This window comes from Callithrix jacchus, chromosome 3 (assembly GCF_049354715.1).
Source record: "Callithrix jacchus isolate 240 chromosome 3, calJac240_pri, whole genome shotgun sequence".
Taxonomy (NCBI): domain Eukaryota; kingdom Metazoa; phylum Chordata; class Mammalia; order Primates; family Cebidae; genus Callithrix; species Callithrix jacchus.
The window spans coordinates 88,696,033-88,706,870 of NC_133504.1; positions in this window are offsets into that span (position 1 = coordinate 88,696,033).

A 10,838-nucleotide genomic window follows, 5' to 3' on the forward strand; every position below is an offset into this window, starting at 1 on the left:
TACGCTCTTAATAAATGTTAGCTATTTTTATTACTCATATTTCCTTGAACAACAAAGCTTTTCACAAAGAATAGCTTCTCAAGGAGAAGAATTAGGGGTTAAAGGGTTAAAAGTTCTGAAGAATGAATCAGCATTTTTCTCTCCTTTGTTTATCCTGTCTGGTTAGCAACACTGATGAACAGCTCAAAGAAAGAGATCCAAAATGAATTGAATGACAAGGAAAACAACTAATGTTCTCGAGACAATGTCCTTATTAAAGTTTCACTTTAGTGACAATCAGGTTTTCACTGAGGCAGGTCGGTTGGGGTGGGGTGGGTAGAAAAAGAAAAAGTAGATCTGCCTCTACATGTGAGACCCAAAAGATCCAGAAATACAGATTCCTTTTCTGGGCCACTTGTCGGCACTTCTGAAAATGCTGACCAGGTGTGGCACACAGGCAGTGGACACCAAGCCACATGGTCCAGACAGATGATGAGCGTGCTGTGATTACCTATACAGGTTACTCAACCTCCGGGTACCTCCATGAAAAGGCACATACACCAAGGGGGTATGTGCCTTTTCAAAAGGGACACATGTCCAGGTTTAAGAGGAAGAACTAATAGTTTGTCCTGGCTTGTCTCTGAAAGGTTATCAAAGTGTTTGATGAATCTTATTTGATTATTGTTCAAGCAGTTTTAAGTGGTATTGCCAGCTTAAGTTCAGCCCATCTTGGGACATCTATAATTTAGAAAAAAAAAATTTTTTTTTTTTGAGACAAAGTTTCACTCTTGTTGCCCAGGCTGAAGTGTGGTGGTACGATCTCAACTCACTGCAACCTCCACCTCCCAGGTTCAAGCAATTCTCTTGCCTCAGCCTCCCAAGTAGCTGGGATTACAGGCATGCACCACCACACCCGGCTAATTTTGTATTTTTAGTAGAGATGGGGTTTCTCCATGTTGGTCAGGCTGGTCTCGAACTCCCAACCTCAGGTGATCCACCTGCCTTGGCTTTCCAAAGTGCTGGAATTACAGGTGTGAGCCACCACACCTGGCCTATAACTTAGAAATGTTAAAGGACAATATAACTACTACCCTACAACTGAATGTGGCTGTTTATACAATAATAACCCATCCTGGAAAACCGTAAGAGCTTTGAGAGAGGCAAAGAGAAAAAAATTCAGAAACATCTGGAATTTTCTACTCCTTGTTTTGAAGCATCACTTAATTGGTACCTAGGGGAAAAAAAAGATGCTATCTATTTATAATAAAAGATATTAATAATTTAAAAATTATGTATAATTTGAAAATGTTATCAAATTTCTCATGACTTCTGTACCCTATTTATGATCACAATTGCTATTTAGAATACATTTTCCAGTTACTGAGCTCCTGGGGTGGTATTTGAAGACCACAGAAAATCAGACATCAGCGTCTTCACAAAAGAGTCCTGGACTGCTAAGCTCACTTAACCCCAGGCCTAAAAATCATGGCAGTTAGCATTGGGAAACATCTCAGAAATCACCTAATCCAATTTTCCACAGGGAGGAGTTTCTTCTTAATAAAATGGTAAGTGCTCCTTTGAAAACTTTACCACATGTAAAAATAATCTGAGATAGGCCTAAGAACATAATTATTTAAATCTGAAGCAGCAGCAGGATTATGCTTAGGCCAATGCCTGGCATATTATGGTAGGCGCTCAATAAATGCTTCCTACAACTAATAAATGATGACCAAGCCAGCAAGTAAACTTAACTCAAGTACTATTCAGATATCAAGAGCCCCATCTGCTGGTCAAAGAGAATTCATCTGTAGCCCTGCAGATAGTGATAAGAAAACTCATCTGTGAGAAAATTAGAAAATATTAAAAGGAATATCAAATAGGAAAGGGGTATTAGGGATCATCTGCTCAACCCACTTCCTTTACAAATGAAGACACTTGTTACAACACTGACATGTTCCCAACCAGAAGCGGAACAAATACTGTAGTTTATCAAAATTATAGTTCACACAGAGTAAGTCTGAAAAAAAATTGTCATACAATGAGTATGAAATTTTGTGAGGTGAAAATAATCTACATATTGAAGACACTTTCTGGTTTAAAATTACTACCTGCTCTTCTAGGGAGAAAAGATGATTATGAGAGTTTGGACTTGTCGTTAAACTAACGTCCAAATGGAGTTTCCACCACTGCTAGCTATTTCTTGGTTGAAATATCTCTGTCTTAATATCCTTCATCCTTAACATGTGAGCCATAATACTCCACCATGAGGATACAAGATCATGTATTTAAACTATAATGGCGGGCACGTAGTAGGAATCCCAAAATTGGAGAAGAAAGGGTGGCTGTGGTTGTTGCTGTTAACACTGTGGATTAACAATAACTTTCCTACATGCCTCACACTGGGGTTGTCAGGAGAATTGAGATTATGTATGTAAAAGTTCTTTGTAAACTGACAAAGTATAATACAACTAGAAGTTATTGTGCTTAGACACAGAGAAATAGTGATGCACCAAAGATTAAAATTTTAATCATCAATTTAACAACAAAACCTTAAAAAAAAAAAAAAAAAAGAATAAGGCTGGGCACGGTGGCTCACACCTGTAACTCCAGCACTGTGGGAGGCCAAAGTGGGTGGATCACCTGAGGTCAGGAGTTCAAGACCAGCCTGGGCCAACATGGCAAAACCCCATCTCTACAAAAATTAAAAAATTAGCCTGGCCTGGTGGTGTGTGCCTGTAATTCCAGCTACTTGGGAGACTGAGGCAGGAGAATCACTTGAACCTGGGAGGTGGAGTTTGCAGTAAGCCAAGATCACACGACTGCACTCCGGCCTGGGTAACAGTGCAAGACTCCATCTCAAAAAATAATAATTAAATAAATAAATATTTCTTGGATAAGCTGTTTTAAAATCACAAGCTTTCATTTGTTACCAGGTAAGATTGTTCTGGGCTCTGTTTTCTCTAAACTCAGCTCAGAAACAGAACAAACCTTAGTTCATCTGTCTTTTCTCGTATTTCACAATATACAGTAGAAGACAGTTGACTGGGCACTTTCTACTTTCTCCCCAGCTGGACTCATGAGTTCATTAGGTGCCCTTTCTATACCTTCCCACCACCACTGCCTCAAACGGTTAGAGCATAACAAACTCCACCTTTACATAACAAAGGGCCCTTCTCTTCAACCTCCAAGCTCATTGACCTCACTGTCTTTAAGTGTCATCAGCTCCACTTTCATTGACAGTCTTCTCAAGGCCTTTCTGGCTTGCATTTTTCAGCTCTTCAAGACCCTGCAAGTTTCAATCCACTGCTTGGTCCTAAAGCCACACATTCATCCCAGTTACTGATTGCTGATTAAAAGCAAGCCCAACCTTCAGTGGCTGAAAACAACGGTTTATTCCTATCTCCCAAGATCCTGTAGGCTGACTGGACTCAGCTGAGTAGTTCTCCCTTGGAGTGCCTCATGCAGTTGCAGTCAGATGGCAGCTGGGCTAGATGTCCATGAAGGCTCCTTTGCAGGACTGGCATTGATTGTAGCAACCAACTCTGAGCTCAGCTGATGTTGATAGGATTGACCACACGTGGTTTCCCATGTGGTTTGGGCTGCTCACTATCCTGCAATTGGGTTCCAAGAGGGTGCGTCCGAAGAGCTAACGTTCTCAAAGTCAGGAAGTAGAAGCTGCCAATCTGTTTAAAAACTATGCCTAGCTTGGCAGTCACTTTGGCCATGTTTAACTAAGTGAAGCAGTGACAAAGCTGGCCATATTCCACAAGCAAGAGAAATCATGTTCACTGCTTAATGGGGAGGAGCAAGGTCACTTTGTATAAAACATGAGTTAAGAGCTACTGCTGCAGCCATTTTCAGAAATTGCAATCTGCCATTTATAGATGTTTTAAGAAATTTCTACCAACTCAAAAATAATGAGAAAGAAGTGGAAAATATAGAATAAAGTGAGGAGATATAGAACAGTCCAAATATATAATACGGACAGTCCCCGATTGTTCAATTAGTTCAATCCTAAATTGAAAAGTTCAATTTAATATTTTTCAACTTTATGAGTTTGAAAGTGATACACATTCAGTTGAAATCATACTTCTAGTAACCATACAACCATTCTTTCATTGTCAGCGCCATTTTCAATAAATTATGTGAGATATTCAACACTTTATTATAAAATAAACTTTATGTTAGATGAGTTTTCCTAACTATGGGCTATGTAAGTGTTCTGAGCATGTTTAAGGTATAGCAGGTAAAACTATAATGTTCAATAAATTAAGTATATTAAACAGATTTTCAGCTTTCCATATTTTCAACTAGTGCTGGGTTTATCTGGATATGACTTCATCGTATATTGAGGAGAATGTGCAATCACAATTCCTGAAAGTGGACTGAACTCACTCATTAAAAGACAAGATTGGCCAGACACAGTGGCTCCCAGCATTGTGGGAGGCCAAGGTGGATGGATCACCTGAGGTCAGGAGTTCGAGACCAGCCTGGCCAACATGGCAAAACCCCATTTCTACTAAAAATACAAAAATTAGCCAGGTGTGGTGGTGCACACCTGTAGTCTCAGCTACTTGGGAGGCTGAGGCAGGAGAATCACTTGAACCCGAGAGGCAGAGGTTGTGGTGAACCAAGATCATGACACTGTACGCCAGCCTGGGCGACAGAGCGTGATTCCATCCTCCTCCCCACAAAAACAAACAAACAAAAAAAAACGACAAAATTGACAGAATAAAACAAAGATAAACAAATCTATATGATATTCATAAGAGATACCCCTAAAATGTAAGAACAAAAAAAGTTTCAAAGAAAGTTATGGAAAATACATGGCAAAACACTATCTGCAAAGAGTTGAGTTAGATGTATAAACATGAGAGTCCATTAACTTTGAGATAAAAAAATACTCTCAGATATGAAGAGGGTTGCTACACAATGACAAAAAGACCTGAATTTACCAGAAAGATATGACAATCGTAAAACTGATAATATATGTAAAAATTATAATCACAGTAGAAGATACGACACACAACTTTATTATAATGATGATTATTTTGAGGCAATTTTGCTCTTAAAAAGAGCTGTGGCTCATTCTTATAATCCCACACTTTGGGAGATTGAGATGAGAGGATTGCTTGAGCCCAGGAGTTCAAGACCAGCCTCATCAATATAATGAGACCTCATCTCTACAAAAAAATTTTTTTAATTAAACTAGCCAGGTGTGGTGGCACGTGCCTTTAGTCCCAGCTACTTGGGAGGCTGAGACAGGAGGATTGCTTGAGCTCAGAGGCTGAGGCTGCTGTGAGCCAAGATTTTGCTGTTGCACTCCAACTGAGCGACAGAGCAAGACTGTCTCAAAAAAAGAAAGGAAAAATGACATGACATCAAGCTTACAGGGGAAACTAAGGAATGTAAAATGACAAAATTACAACTTCATTGAATTAACAATCTGAGTCCTTTTCCATAATCCATTCCTTTAAAAAAAATTTCCTCTGTCATTTTTTTCAATCTGATAGGGGCTCTTAAGCTGTGTTTCTGGATGATGTACATTAGGACGTTCATGAACTCCTTGAAAATAACAGGCAAAACAGTGTGTGTGTGTGCGTGTGTGTGGTAGGGCGAAAGAGGGAAATCACACACCACCTCTCAGTGTTATGATACAGCTGTAAGGAATAATATATACAAAGAGTTTGGCACAGTTCCTGATACAGAATGCATATGCTTTATTTCTCTTTTTATTGTAACTTTAATCAAATCTCCAATTCATCTGTGACCCAAAAAATTAAGCATCACTCTTAGAAGAAGCAATTTCTTCCCTTGATTCTGTGTATTTGGATCTCATTTATCCATTGTAAATAAGCAAAATGATCATGAGCTCACTTTTTCCACAGCAACCTACGGGCACATAGAGTTAGATTCTGGAGACAAATAGATAAAAAGCTTACACTCCCAGAAGAAAAATTAGCTTTAAAATGTTCCTATTGAAATATTTCTTACAAACATACATAAAGTGCACAAATCCTAAGTGTACAACACAGTGAGTTTTCCCAAAGGGTACACACTCAACTAAGCAGCATCCAAATGAAGAAACATTACCAGCAACCCCCCTTTACATCCCTTTCTGGTCACTACCCCCACCTCTCAAAGTGACCACTATCCATAGGAAAGACTGACTTTTAATAATGAATTAGAACGTAAGTGTATGATGACCTAGTTGAAAATACAAGGGAGTTAGAACTAGACACTTCCGTTCAATCCCAGCTGGTCTGTATTACAAGGAGACAACGTCTACTAGAATGGACTGTTGTCAGTGCTGGAAGTAATATGTATAAAGTACCCAGCATGGTACCTTCCCTTGTTGGTGTAGCCAGCTATTTCTTGTTAGGATATTAAAAGATCCAGGAGGTAAGTGGGTGGGCCCTTATTAGGGTTAAATGAGATGACAGAGGTGAGGCCACTTTTACAAGCTGAAATATGTTATTATACAAGTGTAAAGTGTATGTGAGGAGATACAGTACAGCAATTGCCATGGGGAGTTAAACTTGTTAGCTCTTTTCCCATCATCTCAGTTAAAATAGAGCACAGTGCTGGGGACTCTGATTTATAGCTGTTCCTATCTATTAACCTGGTTAGACCTTGAGTGCTCTGTATTTAGATTGGTGCTCACACTTCACTGTCAAGAGAAAACTCTTTTTCTGAGATGGATCAGTTGCCAACTTAAGCACTTAATGACATGTGCAAAGGTTCATCCTCGACAGGAGGCATCTGAAGAAATGGACTTTATGAAGAGGAGGTGCCATCCATTACCCAAAGGCAGCTCCTTGGCCTTCAGTCGAGCAGTGGCATCATGCTGCTTTGAAACTATTTTCACCCTGCAACAGATACCACATAAATCATAAAAACACTATTTTAAATGAACACAGAAATAAAAGCAGACATTCCATGCTTCAACTATATTTATCACACCTGCCAATGTATACACATTTATACCACTTCCATCCCCAGAGAAGAATGTACAATCATGCATTGAAAAAAGTATGGAGTGTGAGGGGGAAAATAACTACAGATAAATTGAGAAGTAATATTTGTGGAGCAACTCATATGTTCCAGAGGCTGGGGTAGGTGTTGTCGTCTTCGTTTTACCAAGAGGAAAGTGATGCTTGGAGAATATTTAACTTGCTACAGGTGAAAGAGCTGGTCACTGGCAGAGGTGGCATACGACTCCAAATCTGATTGGTCCCAAAGGCTGAGCACCTAATAACTCATAGTATTGCTTGTAAGAATAGTAAGTATTGCCTAAACACTAACATTAGCATAGCTTAGGGGAAGAATTTAGCTATCAAAATGGCTATATTGGTCTAAGTGTAAGCTTTCTAAAAGCAGTACATATTCTTTTGGGGACTTTATTTTCAAATGAACATAGAAAAACCTAGAGTGCAGTTACACAAGAGTGATCATAAAGGAACCAGACCTTATGTTTCAGAGCCTGGAAAACTAGAAATGGCTAACCTGAAAAAAATGGAGGCACAAGACGGGCTTTTAATATTTGAAACGCTGGCTGTCATTATGGTATGCAGCTAAGTATGTTCTGTATAGACACAAGGGTGGAACCAAAACCAATTAACTAAAACAAAAAATGGCTTTCTAAAAGACAAAGTGATCTCAAGATGGAATGGGCTGCCCTGAGAGGTAAGGAAGTTCCCATCACTGGTAAGGTCAGCAGTAGTTAGAGCACACCTTCTTTTGCTAATGAAATTAGAATTTTCTTGTATATTTTATAACAAATTACATGAACTAAATTTCATAAACTTGATAACAAGTGGACTTTGGGTAATCTTGCAAAGAGATAGCTAGACCACTGGGTGCAGCAGGGCTGAGGGATGGCCAAAGAGGAAGGAAGAAGTAGAAGTCCACATTCAAGGGTGTGCCTTATTAAAAGCCTGACTCTTTAAAAACAGCTTTAAGATATAATTGACATTTTTATTTATTTATTTATTATTATTTTGCTTCCTGTTCCTGCAGATAGTTGACATTTGTAAAACACTACACATATTTGAGCCAGGCCGGGTAAGCCACAACCTGTAATCCCAGCACTTTGGGAGATTGAGGTGGGAGGATTACTTGAGGCTAGGAGGCCGAGTCCAGCCTGGGCAACATAGGGAGACCCCATCTCTCCTAAAAAATGCAAAAAATCAGCCAGGCATGGTGGTGCACACCTACAGTCCCAGCTACTCAAGAGGCTGAGCTAGGAGGATCACTTGAGCACAGAAGATGGAGGCTGCAGTGAGAACCATGATCACACCACTGCATGCCAGCTTGGGCGACAGTGAGACCCTATCTCAAAACAAACAAACCAAACCCCAAAACTACACGTATTTAAGAGGTACAATCTGGTAAGTTTTACCTCTGTCCTGGAAACGTGGAATCTAGAAAAGTTGAACTCAAGAGTAATATGCTGGTTACTAGAGGCTGGAGAATGGGGGGATTGGGGAGACATTGGTCAAAGAGCACAACATTTCACTTAAGCGGGAGGAATAAGTTCAAGGGATCTATTGTACATTGTGGTGAATACAGTTGATAATATATTGTATACTTGAAAGTTGCTGAGAGACTTTATTCTCACCAAAAAAGAGAGAAATATGTGAGGTAATTCACACATTAATTAGCTTGCATAGCCATTCCACATTTACATACACACATACACGTTGTACATTGCAAATATAAACAATATACAATTTTTGTCAATTAAATTTGAAAATATAAACTTAAAAATACTGTAAAACATGTTGTATAGATTGATCTTGAATATGACTGACTTATTTTCTTCAAGTCAGACATTTTAAAAGGCCAAAATTGTAAAACATTAAACAGAAAAATATTGTCTGCACTTTTTTGCTAGCTATGTCCTTGGTGACGTAGGGCTGAGCTCACAAAAGAGCACTTCCAACACTATTGTTAACAGATTCAGGAAAACATGCCATGTAACATACTGTTTTTTAAAATCTATATTCACAGATGAGTACATCAGACATTATAGCTGGTCTTCACTTGAAATGGTACTTCATAGGCATGTTCCTCAACTTTACTTATAACTAAATTTATGGAATACTGTACTTTCTGAATACAGCCCAGAGATTTGCTCTTTGATAAGCTGTGTCAAGACAAGTTTTCTGTTTTTGTTTTCGTTTTTGTTTTAAATCTCCCCAGAGTTCCCTTGGCTGTTTAAGTCCCACAGACTGGTTGACTATGTGAATTAAAAAGAATTTTTGTCATCTAGAAAGCCAGCTGAAGGGTACTGATCAGCCAGGTAATGTTTTCAGTGCCTTGTCACAGATGGAACCCAACCTCTCTTGGTTAAAGAAGTGACTAGTCTGAATCTGGAAACCATCATTCTCAGCAATCTGACACAAGAACAGAAAGCCAAACACTGTATGTTCTCACTCATGGGTGGGTGTTGAACAATGAGAACACGTGGACTCAGAGAAGCATCACACACAGGGGGCAGTTGTGGGTGGGGTAGGGGAGAGACAGCAGGGGGTGGGGAGGGATAACATGGGGAGAAATGCCAGATATAGTATGCACCTAAAGTAAAATAAATAAATTTTTTTTAAAAAGTGACCAGTCTGAGAGGAAAGCATTACACAGACCCACACAATATATCAGAAATGAACAAGAGTCCTTCCAGTACCACATTCTCCATTCTAGTACTCCCAGCTGCATTCCTGTCTTTAGTGTCATGATTCTCCAGTATCCTGTTATCCTCTTTAAGATAGCTTGAGTTTCTCTTCCTTGCAATTAAGTCTTAGTACATAAGAAAAATGAGTAAAAGATTTGGACAAATGTGCATTAGTGCTTGAAACGTTTAAGCAGACTAGAAACCCATTGTTGCAACAACAAATTACAGCCTTCCCTTATCCCAAATCTGGGTTTAGGTGTTGCTCCTACAGCAAAGAGAATTTGCTTTGTTTGTATGTATTCATCAGACTGTAAGTTCCACCTGGACAGATGCCGTATTTTTCTTGCTCATTCTGATGTAATCCAGTATCTGGCACATGCCTTCCTTTGAATAAATAAAAGTATATTTATTACTATGTTCAAAAACTGATCTTCTGCATCAGAAAATAGCAGCACATAATACAAACAACTTCTCTACTATTCAGAGCAAAATTCAAGCAAAAAAATAATCTTTTTCTTCCAACTTTACACTTCAGAAATGTACTATTTAGTGAGCACCTAAGTTACTTCTAACTTTGCAATTCAAGTAACAATCACAGTACAATCATTCTAAACAAATTATATAGGATTTCATTTTAATTCTATAACTAGGATGTCTTTATAAATTTTTATCAGAGATGAGCTGCTCAGATCTCAAGAAAGGACTTGCTAACCAGCTGTAAGGACTTGCTACCCAGCTGTGGCTAGCTGATAGCCCTGTTATTGGCTTTGCTGGAGTTTACCTCAACTTTCTAGCCAGGTGAGGTGGTCTCCAGCCAATGGCCTGACAAAGCAGTAGGACAGTGGTCTAGCCATTTCTCCCCAACAACTCTGACAGGGAGTCTGCTCTGGATCTCCCACTGGGCTGACAGCAACCTTGTCAATTCTCCATCACTGTCTGACAGTTTGCCCTAATTCTGCACCCTTCCTTCTTCTTTTGCTGTGGAGTTATGCTCTCCTACAACATTCTGATCTTCTAGCTACACTTTAGTGTCCTCTCCCTGGCGGATCTTTCCTGTGACAAAATCAAAGATGTATTTCCAATTTAGTCCAAACTTATTCTCTCACCTATTTAACCTCTTTTACATTACTAATGCTTGCCAGGCTTTCCCCCAGACTGTGACATTTTGGTTTCATGTCACCAAAAC